Source organism: Strix aluco, chromosome Z (genome assembly GCF_031877795.1).
Source record: "Strix aluco isolate bStrAlu1 chromosome Z, bStrAlu1.hap1, whole genome shotgun sequence".
NCBI classification, from domain to species: domain Eukaryota; kingdom Metazoa; phylum Chordata; class Aves; order Strigiformes; family Strigidae; genus Strix; species Strix aluco.
This window is the reverse complement of record NC_133971.1, coordinates 82,124,668-82,146,838: the sequence shown is the minus strand read 5'-3', so window position 1 is coordinate 82,146,838 and position 22,171 is coordinate 82,124,668. Positions and strand designations below refer to the sequence as shown.

General features: G+C 41.6%; 1 protein-coding gene across 6 annotated transcripts in view; it reads left to right on the top strand.

Annotated features, from left to right (window-relative positions):
• Positions 1-22,171, top strand: part of ARL15 (ARF like GTPase 15) — a 227,988-nt gene that overhangs the window by 35,430 nt on the left and 170,387 nt on the right. The gene's annotated exons all lie outside the window — the stretch shown is intronic.

The following is a 22,171-nucleotide window of genomic DNA, read 5'->3' as shown; positions in this document are numbered from 1 at the left end:
ACCTACTAGTAAACTCAGCCCAGTTTTAACACATAATCAGGCATCACTTTCTGGTTATGATGCAATGCAGAAGATACAGAATAACTTTTACAGCAGTATCTTTGTAACTGGCAGAGAGGTGTGTGATGTTCCGGTACTGATGACTAAACAGTTCCACCTCAGTGTGCTGACATCTGATTTCTTCTTGTTCAATAACATCAATAGCTATGGTCACATGCAACTTTGATCTGCCTGGAATGGATGGAGAGAGGTATGGCTGCCAAGCTTAGCTGCTAGAATATAGTTTCAGTGCTCCCATAACTATTTGAGCACAAGGTCAGCCAGTTTAGCTTAAAGCACTGTCTTTGATAGTTTACACAGTTCTCTTTTTCCAGGGAAGCAGGTGAGATTTGTCACATATTCCATTCCATTGATTCTGACGTGTGAGTGACATTCTTCATCAGAAGATGCATATATCAAACTCTTCCAGACCACTGGAAATTTATATATGCCATTTTAGAAACAGGGGTTGTACACAGGAGACATTAGAACTGTCCGATGGCAAAGCCAAGCTATCATAGGTTGGGAAATGTACAATCAAGTTAATCCTGCCTAATTTGTCCTCTGTGTTTCATGTGTGTTTTGGTGTACTCTTTAATTACTTACATTGCTTTGTTTTCCCTCTTCCTTTCCCCACAGGACCCATGAGTCATTCATTTCACAGGATGGGTGGTGGTAATTTAATTAGCTGCTGCTAACAATTGTGGAGAAAAACAGAGTTAGGTGTTGTTCCCTCATGTTTTTTTCTGTATTTGAACACTTTTCTGAAGGTAGAATTAGAACACAAAAATGGCCATATTGGGGCAGTCTAAATATGTCTCTTGACCAGGAATGTGTTTTAATAGCCATAAACAAATGACTGTGGAGCAGTAAGAACAGGAAAGGTGTATGTGCTACTGTTACCTGATATGTTACAAGCTTCCAAATCTTTTAAGTGTGGGTGATTTTGAAGTTAGTTGTGGTTTAACACCTTATTAACATCAGTAGATTTTAATCTCTGAATATGTTGTTTCTTCATGAAGTCAGGCAGAATCTGCAGCCTCCTTTGGCAAAGAGTTGATGGTTCTTCAGGTGAACTACCAGTTATGTGACGAACTACCTCTTGTCCCTTTGAAGCTATCTGTGATGGGCTTAGTTCAATAGCTCTTAATTCTTGTACTGGAAGAGACAGTGTGCAGGTACTTGGAATACCACCACACTCTAGAACCTACTTAAAACTTCGTAAATTTGTTACACCTCTCCAAAATTCGCTTTTCCAGAATGAATAACCTAAGATTGCTTAGACTGCTTCTTGAAGGAAAAGCCGTTCCATATTTTGATTGTCCTTTTTGTCCTTTTAGGAACCTTTACCAGTTCTGTTACCCTTTTTGAGTTAAGGGGAATAAAAAATACAGTGTTAGATATAAACATGGTTAGATTGAGACATAGATTTATACAATGGCTTTATAATGTTCCTGTCCTTACTTCTAACACTTTTTTTTTTTTTTTTTGGAGAACTATCAAGAACCAAACTGCTATTTCCATGGGACTATCATAACCCAAGGTCTCATTCCTCAGTAATACAACGGTCAGTTTAGACCCCATCAGCATATTAGGACTGCAGGTTTTTTTGCCTCCGTGTAGATCACTTTATTTGTTGAATGTCACCTGCAATTCTGCTGTCCATTCAGTCTCACAGTGTCCCTTCATGAATCTTTAGTCTGTGCTGTTTGGAATAATTGGATATTGCTTACTGCTCACCTTTGCCACAGCAGATGCATCACAGATCCTTCAGAAATTTTGCAAGTGGTCTGCCTCCATTGCAAATTGACTATTTACTCTTACTCTCTGTTCCCTGCCATATAACCCATTACTTGTCTATACAAGGCTTTTCTTTTTCTGTCACAACCACTTGGTTTTCATAAGTGAAGAATTTTAGAAAGCTTTCTGAAAATCCCCCTTGATTGTGCTTTTATGGGTCTTTATGTGGCAGTCATGGCTACTATGTCTGGGTACTTCACAAATGCTGAATTTTATTTAATCATGTCTGTGAGGTTGTAAAATTTCTTCAGTTATGGAACAAAGCATAGAGCAGATAAAGTCTAGATTGTGTAATATCCAGTTTCAGACTCATATGAATTTTTTTCCTCCAGAATTCATTTTTTTTCCAGAATTCTCAGCCTCATCCCATGCCATCCATTCCCTGTATGCATCTATAACGTTGACTGTAGCAGGAAGTAGTTCTTCTCTAAATCATACTCCAGTGTCTCATGTTGGGTAACTAAAATAGCATCTATCTTTGAAATGTGTAAGTGTTCTAACAGAGCGAATCCACAGCAGAAGCAGCAGTAGAATTACATTGGCCAAACTGGCAGTCTTCTGCTTGTAATGAGAAAACCCCTTGCCTTCTTCAAATTTCTGCAACAAATGATGTTGCAGAGTCTACAGATTTGTGTGACAGACTAATTTGCTGTGATTTGTCCTGTGTGAGTCAAGGATTGTTGCACTGCCATTGTCTCCGCTGTCAAAAGACTTAAGAAGGACAAGTTAACATCATTACCAGAGATGTTTCTTTGTCACTTCAAATCTGAAGTTAGTACTTATGACATCAGCTGGTCCACTTGCATCATTCGGAATAGTATGGTGTGCAGAGAGTTCAGCAAAGGCCAGAAATGCACACATTAATCCAAATAATGACATACTGCCAAAATGCAGCAGTGTGACAGCAAACCATTTTTAAGTCTTACTCCCTGGCTGTGCTTGTTTACTTTGCCCAGGATTTCTTTGCAGATGTTAGTGCTGTGTAAATGATTAGTGCTCTTGCATTTTGAACTATGCATATCCATCTTCTGAGAGAGTAAAAAAAAAAAAAAAAGTAGACATTTCTGGAGAACAGAAAGTAAAATATAATGTATAACAGGAAAGAGCATGGAAAATTATAATTTTCCCACTGTTTTATTGTAGTGGAAAGAGGTGCATTATGCGCACACATTTTTATTAATATCCGGAGTAGAACTGGATTTGATGCCTGTGTCCTGACATCCTGAAATTAGGTCTACAGTCCGCAACATTTGTTGATAGTCAACACATGCTGGGGTGTGCCCTAAAGGTCATGGTAGCCCAGCCAGTCAAAAGGTTTTTGCCTGATGCAGTCTTGCAGCTGCAGGAGAGCAATAGAGCAAGACTGAACGTAGAGTATATAATTGTCAGTAGATAATAAAATACAGTAGATAGTTGTCTGATCTACTGCTTACGTGCTGCAGGAGGGAGGATGCACAGAGTGAGGAAAAGGGAATGGTTAGGAGGAAGGAAGAAGGGGAGGTTTCCTTCAACCAGTAGCCATCCTCTCATGCTTCTGTTCATCTTGGCATTTTCCCAGGGGGAATGTAAAAAGATTTTTAGGATTTTTATTAACATTGTAGAGTACATTAAGACTTGTACGGTTCCAGTATTGCCATATGTAAAGCTGTTTTACCACATGCACAGATGGAGTTCTTCATTGGTGTATTTAGAGTACCTGAAAGCTTATTGTAACTAGCAAAGAAAACAGAAAAGGAAGAAAAATAGAGTAAGGGAAGGGAAAAACAGATAAGTAGATCTAGAGAGCATACGTGATAGACTGATTTGTAGGAATGATGATGTACATGCATGTATGTATTTGTACTAATCTCTCCCTACCCCCCACCAGTTGCTTGCATATCTGGAACAATTTTGCCACTGGCAAAAGAGAACTTTCTTCAGAGGGTGGCTTTTAGGATCTTTAGGAGCTGACAGTACAACAGGAAAAACAGCCTTTCTGCTGGGTCTTAACTTGTTGACTTCTTGCAATGTTTTTATACATACATACATATATATATGTAGTTACTAGTTTAGCTGAGCAGAGTTTTAAATTCATGCGGAGATAGAGTCTGTCTAAGAAAAGAACAGGAAGGTCAAATGCTAAATTTTATTTCTCATTTCCTCCCCTAGTAGTTCTCATTTTCCCAATAACATCTGTTTTCGCCCAGGCTGTGATGGATGTAGGTTAGATACTGTACCTTAGCGTGGGTGGAGCTCAACCTGGTGACTCACAAGCGGGGCTGATCAGTTACTATTGCTCTGCTTCTGGACGTCAGACACTGCAGAGTCTTGAGGTCAGTAACCAGATGAGATGGTGATTGTTCCAAACATTCAGAATCTGTGTAGCAGTTTCTAGTGTGGGTTGGGAATATGATGCCCAATAACTGGTAAGCCTAAAAAGAGCTTCTTTTATTTATCTGTAATTAGTCTGGTTGTGTGGTAGTCATTCCTCTTTGTGAGCCTTCCTCAGACTGTTGAGGATTTGTCTGTTATGGATATGCTAGGTTGGGGTTTTCAGAGTTACTCTTAGGGTTGGTATTTATGCAGTCCCTTCCACTTGTTCTTTAAAATATGAGACTCCTGTAATTTACCGCCATCTCAGAAACTATTAACTGTTTCTTGCATCCCCTTGTCTGACTGCTGCAGAGCATGCTTGTTAGCTGACTGCACTCTCTCTGAACCTCCTTCCTAAGGAGACTGGAGGACTAACAGCTGTTTCATATGCCACTTCTCATCCAAAGAACCTTCTACACGCTACCACGTTTTAAGCAGTTTACTTACAAGAATCAAGTCCTCTGTTACTGAAGTTCATTAATCCCTGACGTGGGGACTACACACAGCAGACCTTTTTAAAAGCAAACATCAAGGTTCTGCTAATGAGTTGGGTGGTTTGAGGAAACTCACATCCTGAGTTGTAACAAGTTGTGATGTACCTCTTGCTGCATTGGCAATTTTGTTTGCTAACACAGGGACTCTGTTATCACTCTGCATGCCAACAGCACATCTGCTTCCTGTTTTCTTTGATACAGATGAATGCAGGTCTTCTCATTTATACTTCACCTGTGATAAGTTCTGTAATCTATGGAACTGATTTTTTTTTTTTTTGGACAAATATTTAGAAGAATGAATTTAGGTTTAGATCCAAAACTGCCATATTCTTTGTGTCCAGTACTGATTTTCTTGAATTTGCATTTTATACTGACTGCAGGTGGAGCAGCACTGACCTCTGGCACATGTGACTTTGTTTTGTTGTTATTGTATTACCTGCGTGAAGAGTTGTGCAGTTCTCTTTGTACTTCTGATGCGAATATATAACAGGCAGTGTGATGGTGCTTATGAAGGCCCCTCCTCCTCTGTGTCCAAAAGAGGGGAAGATGATACCACGCAGCCTTGTGAATCTGAATTAGTAGGTTTTTCAAACTTTTCTGTGTTTTTCTTCTATGGCAGTGGCTTTGCAAAGATACTGTCAGTTTACAAATTGGATTTGTTGTACAATTCTGGTCGTCTATTAAATTAACAGGTAAGATTAATGTAAATGAAAGGTTAAAGAGCGCTCACTGGACTTTCAGTTTTGCACTGAAGCTTGACAGCACTGTAGACAGTGTCACGCCACAGGTGAGGTTGGAGGAAATCTTGGGGGTCTCTAGTCTGACTTCCTGCTCAAAGCAGAGTCAGCGAGGAGGTTGGACCACGTGGCTTAGGGCTTTATGCAGTCTGTCTTGAAAACCTCAAAGAACAGAGACCACACAGCAGTTCTGGGCAACCTGCACCGCTGCTGTACTGTGCCTGTAGGGAGAAAGGTTTCCCTTTATCTCCAGCCTGAACTTGTCTTGTTTCAGCTTGTGCCCTCCTTCAGCCTGACTCTGTCATGTCAGTGACCTGCCTGTAGGCAGGAGAAGCCCTCCAGGCTGAAGCAGTCCTGTCCCTCAGGGTCACCTTGCCAGGCAGGTGCTCCATCCCCTGAGCATCCTGGTGGCCCTCTGCTGGGCTTGCTCCAGTTTGGCAATGTCCTGGGCTGGGGAGCCCAAACCGGAGGACTCAGTAGTACCTTACCTAGATGTGGTCCAAGAAGTGCAGAGTCGAGGGGGATCATCACTTCCCTTCCATCTCCTGCTTGTGCCTGTGCTACTATAGCACTGGATGCCGCTGGCCTTCACTGCTGCCAGCCACAGGGTGGCTCCTGTGCAGCTCGTCGTCCCCCAGGGCCCCAAGGACTTATCTGCAGAGCTGCTGCCCAGGCAAGCAGTGTGTAGCCTGGACCACTGTCTGGGGCTCTGACTTCCCAGGGGCAGGGCTTGGCATTTCTGTGGGCTGCACTGCCCAAGATCCCATTCCTCCACCCTGCCCAAGTCCCTCTGGAAGGCAAGCCCTGCTCTTCAGCACATTGGCTGTTCCCCCCAGTTTGGTGTCATCTGCAAACTTGGTAAGAGTGACTCCTCCCAGGTCACTGATAAAGTTGTTAAAACAGGACCGGTCACAGCTTGGGACCCTGTAGTTCTCCGTTTTGTAACTGTGGTCCAGGTAGAGTATAAGCTGCTACCTCTAAGCCAATCACCTAGCCAGTTTTTACCTAAGTTGTCTGCCTAAGCAGACGAGTGTTTTTCCTCTTGTAGAGGTCTTGCTCTGTGACTTTTCCAGGGACCAAAATTAGACTGACCAGCCTGTAGTTCCCTTCTGGCTTCTCTTTTGAAGATGACATGACATTAGCATTTTTGCACTTGTTTGGGACCTCCCCCATCTTGGTCACCATTGAGATCAGCCAGCACCATCTTTGGGTGCAGCTCTTCTGTGAGTCACAGTCTCAGGTAACCGCTGACTGTGTTCTCGCACACTGCTGGAAATTCTCCTTGTGGAGAGTCTGTGGGTGATCTTTTTGGCACAGTAGTGAGGACAGCAGTTTTTCTGAAGGGGAAGGGGATTAAATGTCTTAAACTTGTAATACAGCAGAAGAAGCTAAAGCAAAGCAAAGACACAAACTTCAAGTAAGGTCTTCTAAAACTTGAACTTTTTTGGTTTATTTTCTGACCACTTCTTATATTCCCTTAACATTGTTATAATCTTTAATTTGAAGAATGTACCTGAAAATGACTTAAGTGTGTAGCTGGTTCAGATACTTATGACACCTTGTTGTTGGGTTTAAATAAGTGAAAGCCAGGGTAGTTATTAGATCTTTCAGACTTCTTTCACTTCTTGGGAGGAAATCTTTAATTTGTGTCTTTACTTTTGCTGTTTTCTGATACTGACAGGTAAGACTCAAGAGACCAGTTAAGAATTTTTAGAAGGTGTTACTGAAACTTGCCTGCTTCTCTTCTTTGTTAATACAGTGCTAAGTGCTTCCTCTGGTATATACAGTGTATAGGTTTGTATGATTGTCTTGAATCTCCTGAACATCCCACTGGGTTAATTTCTGAATTTCTGTAGTTGACTTTAGAATTCCCTGTGTGTTATGGATGTGGCTTTTTTGTGGCTTTTGATCTGTTTTGTTAGGAAGAGCTAGGAGACAACAGCATTAGAAAATTACTTCAGAACTTATTTACCAAACTGTTATTTTTCAGATTAAAAAGTTGTACACTGACAAACACACTCCAGCAACGGTATAAAGGGAATTTGGCAGGTGAGTCTCCTGAGCAGCCTTTGTCTAAATACCAAGTCTTGGTCTTCCAGAAAGTCAGCTGCGTTTTGGTAGTGGACCACTGAGATTGCAGTTCACAAGCCTTACCAATGTAATGTATTTTCAGGGAGGTTTTTTTAAAAGTCTGTTAAAAAAAAAAACCCAAAACCAAAAAACCCCAACAAAAAACCACCCTCCAAAACAGAACGAAAGGATTTTTCTTTTGAACCTAAATTTCTGTGGTGTGTGTTGCACTCTCCCCCCGCCCTCCGGCTCCCCACGATCTCTACGAAATCCATCCCCTTCCTGTGCCTTACTAAGAACCAGTTTGCGTTTGGAAAGCTCGACCTGGGTCTTGTCAACCTGCTTTGGCAAAGCGGAAAAAAGTCCGAGAGACGACGCGAGGGTACAAGAGTACGCTCGGAGCAGGGGGGGTACTTGGGCACCGGCGGCTGCCTTCCTCGGCCCCATGCTGTTACGGAGAAGGGAACAAAGACGCCCCCGGCGCTCTGTAGAATGGATGGGTGCGCGTGGAGCCCCGCCGGCCGCGGGCGGTGCGCGGCGGGGGCGGTGCCGGTGCCGCTCCCGGGGGCGGGGCGGGGCGGCGGCGCCGTTCCCCAGCGGCCCACGGGAGGGCGCCGGCGGTCCCTCCCGGCGCGGTCCCTCCCGGCGCGGTCCCTCCCGGCGCGGTCCCTCCCGGCGCGGTCCCTCCCGGCGCCGCACCGGCGAGGAGAACCCCGCTGCACTTTGGTTCGTTTGCACAATGCACCGTATTACTCTGCGCTTTCCTAGTTGTCACTGCTCCTTACTTCGCCATAAGGCTGGTTTTTACACCTGTAAAACATGGGATGATGTGTCTGTAGCGCAGGTGCAGCTATACTACTGCTGGAAAACATTTAGAGTTGCAGGGAGATGAGGATTTATGTTTCAGTGAAGAGCTGGCGTGCCATGTTGTTTTGAAAACACTGCTTGCAGACAAACTTAATTTTAAGCTGTAGTTTAAGACACGGAGCCCTCATTCCTACTGGGGATGAACAGATTTTAGATCCCTACCAGTGGGGAAGGTGTGATGAAGGAGGGCGAGAGGAGACTGGGATAAGTTTAGGAAGGTGAATTCTGAAGCGGGAGGGAGGGAGGGAGGGGGAGAAAAAGCTGCTTTTGTTTGGGGTTTTCCCCCCCTTTTTTCCCTAGTGTTATCATGCCTTCAGTACAATACAGGGCAACCTGATAGCCAAGTGACTTGTGAGCATCTAGAGCAATTACTGAGAGGCTGTGTGGTCTGCAGTACAGGAGGGAGCAAGGAATAAAGCTTGGAAGCAAGTGCATCTGTAAGTTCAGGAGAATGGCGGGAACTGTGTGTACAGGAGCACAGAGAGCCTGCAAGTCTGGGGCTAGCTCACCGGTGGCATTCAACATTGCAGAAAGTGAGAGCTAGCTTGGAGCAGTTCACTCAGGTGTGTGAAATGGTTCAGTGTAACGCCTCATAGAAACTAGGCACTTTTTGCACAGTGGACAGTTTGAGTCTGTGGGTGCCTCAGCCTGACATCTGAGAGACATGGTGGTAGTGAGAAATTAACAGTGCATTAGTGTCATGCCAAAGGGATGTAGAAACTAGGAACAGAAAGGCAACCATTCCACTGCGGCCCACGACATTTCTAGGCTTTTGTCCTGTGGGAAGACAAACAAGAACCACCACCTGCAGTGCTGCTGCTCTGCAGGGAGGGTGGCAACCCACAGCAATTGTCCTGCTTGGCTAAACTGGTGGGAAAGGGAGGAAGTAGGATGCTAGGGAGGGTCCACAGTGGTCGGTTTGTTTCCAGTTGCCTTGCAAATCTGTACAGCTGTTAGGCTGTGTATGGTTTGCCTTAGTTTTGATGTGTTTGGGTTTTTTAAATTTGATTTTTATATAGTTTTGTTGTGTTTGGGTTTTTTTAGTTTGAATTTTATAGAAGCAAATCGCTCTTTGGCATGTGAGTAATGCATAGTAGAGCTTTTACTTCCTGTAGCATTTGTGTGGGAGATAAGAACATAAAAACTGTCAGATTTTGTACCTGTGATCCAGCTGGGAGCATAGTCTCCAACATTCAGTAAAAACATGAAAAACTCCCATAGCGAACACGTGGAATAATCTGCATGTTTATGAGGATTTTATGCAATGCCTAATGGTTAAAGGTTGGTTTTAAACAATTCATTTTCCTTACAGTCTGTTTTTTTCCTACATTCCGTCTCTCTGAGCGTGCTTGCTGCTGTGTAAATGTCTGGAACTTCTTTGATTCTTGTCCATTACTGGATTCTATAGTATCTTATAACAGTGGGTTTTTGCTGTCTAATTATAGGGGGGGGGGGGGGGGGCAGGAACCCCTTTTTATTCCTTTTTTTGTGTTTTGAAGTAGCTGCTTTTTTAGTATACTGAAGTAATTGATGCTTATTACTGTTTTCACAACTAATTCATCTCTGAATCATTGTGCAATTTTCCTTGGAGAAGGAACCTTATCCATCTTTTGTCTTCTGATTATAGAATATTTACAGAAGAGAAAGAGCAAAATTGCCACTGTGACTTTTCAAGGCAGAGTTGTTCTTACATAGCTTTTCTTTGAAATAGGTGCAGGATTTTTGATATGAGGAGAATTTGGCTATGATGCCTTTAGACCGTTTTCCTTTCTGCCATTTCCATTATCTTGACTAAGCTATTAGGCACTCTGGAAGAAGAAATGCCAGGAAGATAGATTTGTCTGGTTTGAAAAGAAAACCAATGTAAATCCCTTCTGGTTAGACAGTTGTGTCCTTGGGGGAGCAGATTCTGAATTTGTCTCACCTTAGGTCTTGTATTGCAGAGCTCATGAAGATATAGTGCTGATGAGTGCCAAGGACATAGAAGAAAGATTCCAGATATATTTGAGAACAAATGAGCCTAGAGGAAACCTCAGGATGCAAACAAACAAGTTAGGCCAGCACTGAAATCCAGCAGTGGCTCCAAATGAGAAAGAGAATTGGTTTTATCTGAGGAAAAAAAAGCAAGGCAAATGAAAAACGAGTACTTAACTCTTTAGTTAACACTTAATTGTTCAACAGTATGTTTTCAGGCTCAAGTGAGTGAGTATTAATAGAAATATCTGGGCAGTTCTGAGCTAGAGGCTGGAGACCTTGTGGATTCACTGAAATGCCCACCTAGTTCATAATGTGACAGATAGCAGTCACATGGTATTTTCTAGATAAATGTTCGAACCTGTAAAATGAGGGAATGGTTAGAATGAGGCTTCATGGGACAGCTGAGCTGCCAGAACCAATTGGCTGCTGAAAGGGGAGCCTTGCTCTGAGGTTTGTGACCCCCTTTCCCTCTTGCTGTGGCATGCTGTGTGTATGTGGTGGTCGTACTCTCTAGGATCTGTTTAGTTTTCTGCCAGTTTACCAAACTGGCTTATTTTTTACACTGTTACGTTGGTTTTCTGACTGCTCAGTGAACTGAATGGTCTCATAGGAGGGATCAGATTAGCACCAAGGACACCTAAGGGGCAGTAATATGCAGCTGGGAAGAGACATAGAAAGGTGTGAGCCTACCCTTTGGACAGCAGTGAGCTGTTAGTTGTCTCATGAAACCTTTTGCTACATCCCTTTGAGTTAATATGGACTGAAAAATGTCCATTCCATGCATGCCCTTGTTTTGTACCATGAAAGAAAAAGTCATCAGCCTTTACTTTCACTGTAAATGCTCCGTACGGTACCTTTTAAATCATTTGTTGAACCAGCACAGCATTGTAAGTCCTGCATTCAGTTTATCTGCAGCATGGTACTGAAGTCTGGATCGGTATTGTTCTCAAGATTTATAGAGGGTAATGCATGATGAGGCTAGTTCTCAGGTTTTTGTAGAAAATAGTAAAAGAACACCTAGTACAAAGGAAGGTGCTCAAGGGTGTTCTGTTCATATTTGTCCTGTTCCTAATGGACAATATACTGAAAAAATGTTCATTAATACAAATCCATCAGTTTCTATGAAAGGGAATAGTAAAGTTTTGAGACTTACTCTGAGAGATTACAAAATTGCTTCCAGTGGAGCCTTAGAGAATTCATTCAGCTGCTGAGTGAAGACTTGACTTACCAACATCAGGTTGCATTGCCACAAGCCTTATTCCTTTGTACCTTCTACATCTTCTGAGTTGTTCCCACCTGTTGATTTATTATCTGTTTCTTCTAGCTCCTTTTAGTTGCTGATTGTCCTAGAAACAGGAAAAGTAAAATATTGAAGGTGGACTACTGTAACTCAGTGAAGTTTTGATGCTAGAGCTAAATTGATCTAAAGATTTAAGCCCAGAAAACTGAACACTTTTGTTAATAGAGTTATTTTACTGCTCAGGATTCCTGTATTGCTTATGTAAGCTGTAGTGCTAGCAAAAGGCAAGCGTTGGTTTTGCTTTTCTTAGACGTTTGTGATGTTTTAGATTGTCCTGTTCTTTCATACCTTGTGGCTGACTCAATAATCTCTTCTGTATCCATCCTGGCCCTGTGTTTTTCTAATAACCTATGTTTTACTGCTATTATTTAACAGCTATAACTCCTAACAACAGAAGCCTTTCCTCATAAGATTATATTCAATATTCAGAAGATTCTCTTAAAACTGTACTGTAACTCTTGTATGAAAGTGTGTCAGTCTTCATGAGGCTTCCATGAATGCTGTTGTACTTCTTGCATTTTCTGAATAAGTCTTGCCTGCATGTTAAAGGCTTTTTCCTTGTTCATGTCAAGTTGATGCACTGTTGATATTAGACCTAGAAGCATCTGGTCCAAATCAGAATGTTAACCAAGGCAGCATTCCAGTGCCAGCTTTGCATCACCTGGGTCAGTATAAATTGCTGAGGAATTCTCATAAGCTTTTCTTTCTTTTATTTTGGTTTCACGCTCCAAGGACGAGCCTTGTCTTGAACTGGGCTGTTGCGTCTAGGAGATCTGTATCATAAGTCACCAAGGCACAGATTTTGTAAGGAAAATGTATGAAATTTTATTCTCAGATGTCCTTTATCATACTTAGAGGCATTACTATTCGCATTTTTCCAGATCATGAGTTAGTCTTGATCTTTTCACATCTGTGTCAAATGCTGTACTCCAAATAGGAATTGTTAGCTACATGCAGGAACTGAGGAAATTTCTGTGGCATTAATGTGTGCTAAATAATCCCTAAATAGTGAAATAAAACTGTGCAAGGTGGGAGCATATGTCTTCCATCTGGAAACTGCTGTCTCAAATACGATAACTTGATTTCAGCTTGATGATAAATTGCTTCAGGTAACATATTTAAGCTTTCTTGTGGAAAAAGTGTGGTTTATACAATTTTTATATGCAAATTATTAACTGTAAACTGAATTTTCAGGGGGAATTTTCTTAGAATACTGTATTGTCCATTTAGCCGTATCTTTTCCATTTTGCTACACAGAGAGGACTGACAATATTTGTGTTGTGGCTTACTAAGAGCATCATGCCAGTCAGAATATGTTTTTGGTGTTTTGTTTGGTTTTTATCCACATTGGTTCAATTTAACCTCAGATTTATTGCATGTTTAACACTGTCTTTGTTTATGCCTCTTTGGCTCCTAAGAACATGTCCAAGACTCTCAAAGGCCTCCTGTAGTTCAGAATCATTCCAGTCTTTCCTAACTAAACTGTTCTGAATTTGACCTGAATAACATTAGAAATGACTGTGCATTTTTCAGGGTTTTTTTTTTTTTTTTTTTTTATTTCCACACTGTGCTTGGTACAAACTTGATGTTAAATAGCATAATAAACTGGAAAGCTGTTGACATCTTATGTTTTCGTTGCTAGCAAGTATTGTTTGCATGAGATTTATCTCCTGAGAGGAGAAGGGATTGCTTTAGAGAAATATGCTTGCCTTCACTAGCCTAACAATTGGTAATCTGTTCCAATGTGGGTGTGTATAGGCACTCTGCAATGTTTTCTCAGTTGTGAGGTTTCCCTATAATAAGTTCCCAGCTGGGAAAAGGAAGTGTGGTTTCAGCAGGAATTGATCTTGTCTTATGTCTGAATGACAATTTGGTGATTGTCCTTTCTTTCAAGCTTACCACACTTAAGGTGAATTTTCTCTGCTGCATTGGTTTGAATAAAAGCAGTCTAAACTGCTACCCCATAATGGTCATCTGCAGACACCATTTCAATTCTTGAGTTAGTGCAGACTTTGCAGACCTGTTTGCATGCACGCATAAACTATTTTTTGATGTAATTGAAAAGTTTATAGTTTATTACTTGTCAAAATGGACTAGATAAAAACTATTACTGTTTAAAATAAACTGTCTGCTCCTTGTGTGTTAGGAGCTGGTTCTGCTTCCTTTGCTGACTGAAGTACTGCTGGGGTTCTGTGCCTTTCTGGGTACTCCCAGCACATTTCACTGAACTCCAGTCAGAGTTGGGCACATCTGTTAAAATCTTAGGGATTGCATACATGTGATCAGTAGCATAAGTTAGCTGGGAGAGCCTTTTAATATTTGATGTAAGAGGGGTGAACAGCACATCTTAACTTCTGGATCTGAAGTTCTCTGGAGTGATGCCTGCAAGCAAATCTGATTTTTTTTTTTCCACAGAAATCTGGATGCATTTTCTGTGGAATATGGTGAGATGCACCAAACATGGAACAAGAATTTGATGTTTATAAAAAGCTATCTGAAGTGAGCAGCCAGGTGAAGTACACTGAAGTCAATATGGTCCAACTTTTGGTAGGCCGTCATTTTCTGTCTTCCAGGCTTACTCCATCTGACATAGGGAGTGAACGAGCAAAATGCTTCCTCACTTGTGTCCTCAGGGACAAAGGAACATGCTGTGGCATCTAAGCGGTAGCAGGAGAAAAAACCATCTTACTTAACACCTGCAGGTCTCCTGCCTTTCCTTAACCAGTTCTTGCTGCTGGCTTCTTGGCTGGAGCAGGGAGGGAAAGGGAAAATGACAAAAGGATGTTCCTGTCCCCCGTCTGCCTCCTTTCTTTTCTTCTTCCTCTTGCAGAAGTAATTTCTGCTTCTGCATGTTTTGCAGTCCTTGTAACAGGCTAGGTAAGCAGGAAGCTTTTTCCGCTGCTCTGTCCTAGAGGAGATCCCATCACCTCCATTGAAAGGTTTGCTTTTCCTCTTGGGTCTGAGATGCACTGAGGTGTCCTGAAAGAGGTAATTCTCTCTCAGAATTGAAAAGACTGGGCTGCTGTGTTATAAATGGGGAATTGTGTTTACTTTGAGCTCTTTGCTCTGTCTAAACTGCCTTAAGTGCTATAAGCCAAATTCAGCCTACAGCAGTTGTAACTTAGTGAACTCTGTATTGTCCCCATTAGAGTTAACTTCTGCTCTAAATGTGAGTTGGTCTCCATGTCTGGGTTGCTTCAGCATAACTCAGGCTTCTGGCAGCACTGCGAGATGTTGAACAGCACATGATGGCACTTAGGGGACCAAGCACAGAAATACTCATCTCAAGGACATCCACTGCATTTTCTCTGTTTTGGTGAAGCCATTGTTGTTGATTATCCAGTATAAATGAATAGATGTAAATCCAGAAAGTGTTGTCTTTATTCATAGTAAAGTCTATAGATATCCTCTAAAGTAAACCACCTTTTTGGGGTGAGGGTCAAAGTATCTAATTATGATCTGAATATTTCCAGTATTAGAAAATCCAGTACAGTCTGTGCAAGATGTTGTAGTGTTTAACTGCCACTCCTTTAATGAATGGCTATTGCATTTTTGACCCTCTTCTGTATGTTTTAAGGAAGATTTTCCTTGCTCTTTTTTTTTAATAAGTCAAATATTACAAGTTCCTCAAGCCCTGATTTATCAGAGATATATTTTAATCTTTCACTCATTCTAATGACTCTTCTCTGACCTATTTGATTCTGTATTTCTGCATATTTGAACATTCTTCTTCAGGGACATCAGGACAGACTAGTGGATAGTTTATCTGCAAGCTTTATTTTAAATGGATGGATGATTTGAGTCTATAGCATTTGGTAGAAATAAATTTGCTATGCTAAAAGTTGAAAAATAAATTATTGTTGTGCTTACAATACTGGGTGCAATGGGAATATTCTTGTGTCAACTACATCACAAAAATTTCTTTTCCAATTCAGTAATTCCCTAATCTCCAAAGCAGACATCAGTTGTTTGAGGCTATGACTGATCCTTATAGATTCCCTGTGAAAATTTAGCTACCATGCCAAAAAACATTTTCAGAGGCATTATTTTCCAGGGCAGAAAATACCATTGTCTTTTTTGTTTCTAGATGCAAATGTGCATACCCTTGGGTTTCTTGTTACACCTACCATTACCTGTGCTCAGAACAGTCAACACTGCCTATGATTTGCTTTCTGCGACCTTCTTTCCAAGAAACCCACTCCACATCTAGTTGCTTGAAACAGGATTATCTTCTGTAGATTTGTTCAAGAAGCATCTATTCCAAATTCTGTTGCTGTGCTACTAGACACCTAGTAATGTATCAGCAAGCTGTCTTTTTCATTATTTATCAGTATTCTTTCTCTGTTGTTGATGACCTTGGGCTTCTTTGGGATGGGTGCTGTTAAATGTCAGACAGCATGGGCAGGTCCCATGGGATCACACTAGAAATGCATCACTCGATGAAAGCTTCTTGTTTACAGGTGTATCCTGGAGCACATAAATAAACTTACACAGTTTTAAAAGTTCTTTGTTGATACTGGATTGTTCTAATGGATGAAGCAAAATGTCCTACAGTGCCAAACTGAGTGTGTTCCAGAAGACTGAGACTATTACATAAAGACATACTTTTTTAAACCCAGTCTAAAAACAGTACGTCTACTGTCTGTAGACCTGTTGATTGGCATTCATTGTGTAATTTAATTTAGTTGTTCATAATCAAATCTCTCATCAGCTATTTCACTACATAAAAATTATTTTTCTTCACAAAATCTTCAGGCTGACAGACCTATAATTATTTAGGGCATCCAATTTGTCTTTTGTAAATATTGACATAGCACTTCTTTCTGTTCTTGTGAACTTTTCCAGTTCTAGTTTTTCAAACCTTAATGCCAGTAAGCATTACCAGTCCAGCCAGTACCTCTGTCATTTCTTTCAGCATGCTTGTATCCAGGTTATACTGCTTTGCTGATGTAGAAGTGTCCAACTAATATCTGCTGTTTAACATCTTCCTGAGTTACTGTTGGAATGGAAACTGTTCCATCATCATCATAAGAATGTTGTTTGCTTTTTCTCAGACAGATGTGTGTATGAAACTTCTGCTTTTCTTTGTTACTGTCAGCAATCCTACAATTCCCATCTAATAATGGAATCTTTTTTTTTTTTTCCACCAGAAGACACTTTAAAAACTATGTGTTTAGCAATTCTAGCTACTCATTTCTCTGTCTGTTGTTTTGCATCTTATATAATTTTTTTTCATTATTAATTCCCAGTCAGAAATCATGTTGTGTTGAAGGGACAACTAATAGCCTGTTAATGAAGAGAGATTTTAATTTGGGTGCCACAGATGAATTAATATCCTTTGCATAACAAAAATGAAATAGCCTAACTCATTTTCAATACAAGCGTCCTGTTGATATCTATTTCTTACCACAGGTGGGATTTACGTCTCCTAAATCTAAACATAGAAGGAGTGGACCTGTGACCTTAGACATTAATTCTAGAATGAGAAGAATCTTGCTTTTGGAGGTATCTGTTTCCTTTTACAGGCTGTAAAGAAGTAATTCCTTCTTAGGTTTCTGGTGTGTAGGTGACTTAGGGTAGGTGCGAAGCTGATCATCTTTCTTCAGATATGAAGAGGGGGAGCTACCAAGAGAAGCATCATCTAGGTTTCAGTTCCCAGATTTTGGTTTTCTAAAATCAAGATTATAAAAAAGTGGCTCTTTACAGATAGCATTTGCCATTGTCTCTTGTTCACTGGTGACTTCAAGTAAAAAATGGAATGTAGCTTGTAAGAAAAAGGTAATAATTTGTATATATCACACCTGACATCTGAAAGTTAATTTCTTCATGTTCCCAATGGATTCTGAATTTGATAGTCTAGCAGTTTTCAGATTAAAATCTGTTCCCAGATCAGTTGGAGAGAGAGAATTTTTAATGTGGTCTGCACTTTCTGATCAGAACTATATGAAAATTAAATCTTTCTGGCTTTCCAGTTCATCTGTATTTTTTTTGTCTACCAGGTATAGAAAATAGAGAGAAGGCTGTGACCTGCTTTTGTGGGTTCTGCATAGCAAGTATATTTGAACTTTCTCTGAAGAACTATTTAACAAGAAAGAGGGGTAGAGTGACTGCAGAGGTCTTTTGGGAGAGCTTTTTAGATCTCAAAGATACCACTCAAAGAGAAATATGCAAGAGAAGCTACACAGGAAAAATAGAATAAGGCTAGAGGGCAAAATCTTCAGGTGATCTTGGCTCTGTGAAACAATGAAAAATTAAATGTTGATATCTTGGTCACATTTTGATAGCAGATTATTTAGATGTACACAAGTGTATGGGACTGGATGGGATACACCTGAGGGTGCTGAAGGAGCTGGCTGGGGTGCTCGCCAAGCCACTTTCCATCATTTACCAGCAGTCCTGGCTGACTGGGGAGGTCCCGACAGATTGGAAATTGGCCAATGTGACACCCAGATATAAGAAGGGTTGGAAGGATGATCCAGGAAATTACAGGCCTGTCAGCTTGACTTCAGTGCCCGGGAAGCTGATGAAGCAGCTCATCCTGAGTACCATCATACAACACATGTGGGACAACCAGATGATCAGGCCCAGTCAGCATGGGTTTATGAAAGGCAGGTCCTGCTTGACAAACCTGATCTCCTTCTACGACAGGGTGACCTGCTTATTGGATGAGGGAAAGGCTGTGGATGTTGTTTACCTTGACTTCAGTAAGGCCTTTGACACCGTTTCCCACAGCATTCTCCTGGCGAAACTGGCTGCTCGAGGCTTGGATGGGCACACGCTTTGCTGGGTAAAAAACTGACTGGATGGCCGGGCCCAAAGAGTTGTGGTGAATGGAGTTAAATCTGGTTGGTGGTAGGTCACGAGTGGTGTCCCCCAGGGCTCGGTTTTGGGGCCACTCCTGTTTAACATCTTTATTGATGACCTAGACGAGGGGATCGAGTGCACCCTCAGTAAGTTTGCAGATGACACCAAGTTGGGTGGGAGTGTTGATCTGCTCGAGGGTAGGGAGGCTCTACAGAGAGATCTGGACAGGCTGGAGCGATGGTCTGAGGCCAACTGTAGGAGTTTCAATAAGGCCAAATGCCGGGTGCTACACTTGGGCCACAACAACCCCCAGCAGCGCTACAGGCTTGGGGAGGAGTGGCTGGAGAGCTGCCAGTCAGAGAGGGACCTGGGGGTGTTGATTGACAGCCGGCTGAACAGGAGCCAGCAGTGTGCCCAGGTGGCCAAGAAGGCCAATGGTATCCTGGCTTGTATCAGCAATAGCATGGCCAGCAGGGACAGGGAAGTGATCTTACCCCGTACTCGGCACTGGTGAGGCCGCACCTTGATTCCTGTGTTCAGTTTTGGGCCCCTCACTACAAAAAGGACATTGAATTACTTGAGTGTGTCCAGAGAAGGGCAATGAAGCTGGTGCAGGGTCTGGAGCACAGGTCGTACGAGGAGCGGCTGAGGGAACTGGGGTTGTTTAGTCTGGAGAAGAGGAGGCTGAGGGGAGACCTCACTGCCCTCTACAACTACCTGAAAGGAGGTCGCAGAGAGCTGGGGATGAGTCACTTTAATGAAGCAACAAGCGATAAGACAAGAGGTAATGGCCTCAAGTTGCGCCAAGGAACGTTTAGACTGGATATTAGTAAGCATTTCTTTACAGAACGGGTTGTTAGGCGTTGGAATGGGCTGCCCAGGGAGGTGGTGGAGTCCCCATCCCTGGAGGTGTTTGAGAGTAGAGTCGACATAGTGCTTAGGGTCATGGTGTAGTTGGGAACTGTCAGTGTTAGGTTAATGGTTGGACTAGGTGAACTTCAAGGTCTTTTCCAACATAGGTGATTCTGTGATTAAGAAGTTTCAGGACCACCATACCTGTAATATCTCTGCAGATCTATAGATCAGACTGCACCTGTGTTTTCTGAAAGGTCATTCACATTTTGATAGAATTTGTCTAACAAAAACCCAAAACACAACAAAACAACAGTAAACCAGATCCCTCTGAATATGTGACTTCACAGTATTGTAATTACAGATTTCACAATTATTCTCACCATTTTAAAGTTATCTTCAACATCTGCCAACTGTCACCATCAACTCCAAATTACTACATATGGTAACAGGTAACCTTTTATCGCCATGTAATCTGTGAGACATTAGTAACTATGTACTTTAAGTACATGGCACTTGCCTTATGATTGAAGTAATTACATGGCTATTTGTACCCTGCAAAACAGTGATAACTTTTTTGTTTTTCATAATGGAGTGGTTCAGTTATCTTCAGTGTATATACAGATTAAGTTTCAGTAGTTTCATCATTATGATGAAACCATGTAAAATGTGTTCCATTAACAAAATCCATCATGTCTTTGCTTTAAATTATGTGTGTCAGTTTCTAGGGGGTCCAAATTTGTTAAATGGAAGAGCACTTTTGGAGTGGAATTCTTAAGTATATCCCTTAAAACTTACCAGTCAAACTTACTTTCTTTCAGTGAGAAAGTCAGTGCCACAAATAAGTCCTTGTGCTCCTTTTTTTCTAAATTCTTCATCATATGAACATTGTGATTGAAATGAATTGGGCATGTCTGTAACTTTCTGGCAACTCTTTTAAGCAGCTGAATGAAGTATCTTTTTATTAGCTAGTGCATGATTTTGTTTTAAATGGAGGCATGATTTGTATCTATAGCATTTGGCAGAAATAAATTTGCTATGCTAGAATACGCTAGGTAATGGCCTCAAGTTGCGCCAGGGAAGGTTTAGACTGGATATTAGGAAGTATTTCTTTACAGAACGGGTTGTTAGGTGTTGGAATGGGCTGCCCAGGGAGGTGGTGGAGTCCCCATCCCTGGAGGTGTTTAAGAGTCGGGCTGACATAGCGCTGAGGGATATGGTGTAGTTGGGAATGGTCAGTGTTAGGTTAATGGTTGGACTGGATGATCTTCAAGGTCTTTTCCAACCTAGACGGTTCTGTGATTCTGTGAAGTTGAAGAGTTAATGATTGTTGTGCTGACAACACTGGGTATGTGATTGGTGCAGCCTTGTAATGTTTGTGTGTGTGTGAAAAGCTTCTTGGGATACAAGCAGATTTATGTATGTCTGTGCTGTGAAAGGACTAAAAAATGGGAAAGGGACGTGTCTGTGTTCACAGGCAGTACAGCTGCGTCGTGGGAAGGGAGGAGAGGGCACCGCACAGCTGCCCGGTGACCCCGAGTGCCAGTGCTGCTCGGGGAGCAGCTGCAGATCGCTCTGCTCTGCGGTGCAGTTCTCTGCTGCTCGGACATTTCATTAAAAAACCACGCCCTTTTGTTTTATAGTATGTAGAATTATAGAATTACTAGAGGAGTTTACCGGTGCAGGTGTCTTCCCCGAGTCTGGCTTCTCACGGTGGAGTCTTTGGGTCACCTCTGTCCGGTGCTTAGGAAAGGTGGTGGTTTTAAGTCAGAGGAGACTTTTTGGAGGAGGTGTATGGAAGGCTTCTGCTGCGGCAGTGGACAGTAGATGGCAGTGCTGTCCTGCTGCAGTGCTTGCAGGGGAGTTTGAAGAAATTTTAAACCATGTATAACATGCCCTTCACTACATGTCTGCTGCTGAAACGTTAATAGGTTAAATACTGTTCTATCTAGAATTAGGTTAGTTCTCTGAAGGCAACCGTCTATGTAGAAATTTGGAGGGGACAGGAGGTTATAGGTGTTTATAAACAAATACTAAATGCATATGTGTTCTTCACTTATCTGTTTTGTATGTGATTCAGACATAAAAGAGCCTAATGCTGGTATGATGCCATTTAATGCCATTTCCAATGTAATGAGAGCTCACTGCGATATGTACACTCCTAACTTTTTTCCTCAAGGGGAATTACTAGCTTTCTGCAGAAACAGCTCTTGATGTGTGATGCACAGTTCATTCCTGTACATCTCCCACTTCCCTTTATTGAAACATCTCTACAGTCTGAAAACTTGATGACTCACAGTTTATCAGTCTTTTGAGTTTTAAGTCAGGGCCAATCTCTCGTGGGTTTTCTAGTACCAGAAATCTTTGTGGAGTTTTTTTTCTGTTTATCCGTGAACACACTTTGAACAGAAAGACTATCTGATCACTTTTTTTTTGTCCTGAAGAGTCATCTGATTGCAAAAATAAGTTTTCTCTGTTCCCCCCTCTCCTTTTCTTTGGGTGGGGGGGGTGGGGGTGGGGTGTGTTGGGAGTGTTAATCTTCTAGGAAAAAAAGATGTAATTGTATTTAATCTATATCAGTAAAAAAAAAGTTACTAGAATTGGCCCTTGTGATGGTGTGTTAGCAGAAAGTTCGTCGGAATATTTAATCTCTGTAACAGTCTGAACTTCTTTATCTTCTGAAGTTTTTATTAAGCACCATATACAGAACTTAGATATTTAAAATTTAAGACAATTGTAGATTTCCATTAGAAGATCATGATGCCTGCGGAGTGTACTTTTTTTTTTACAGTTGGATGTTAGTGATGCACCACAGTATAGCTGTTGTAACTTTATAACTAGTCTTACAATTATATATTTTTTTCAAGTTAGACTGAGAG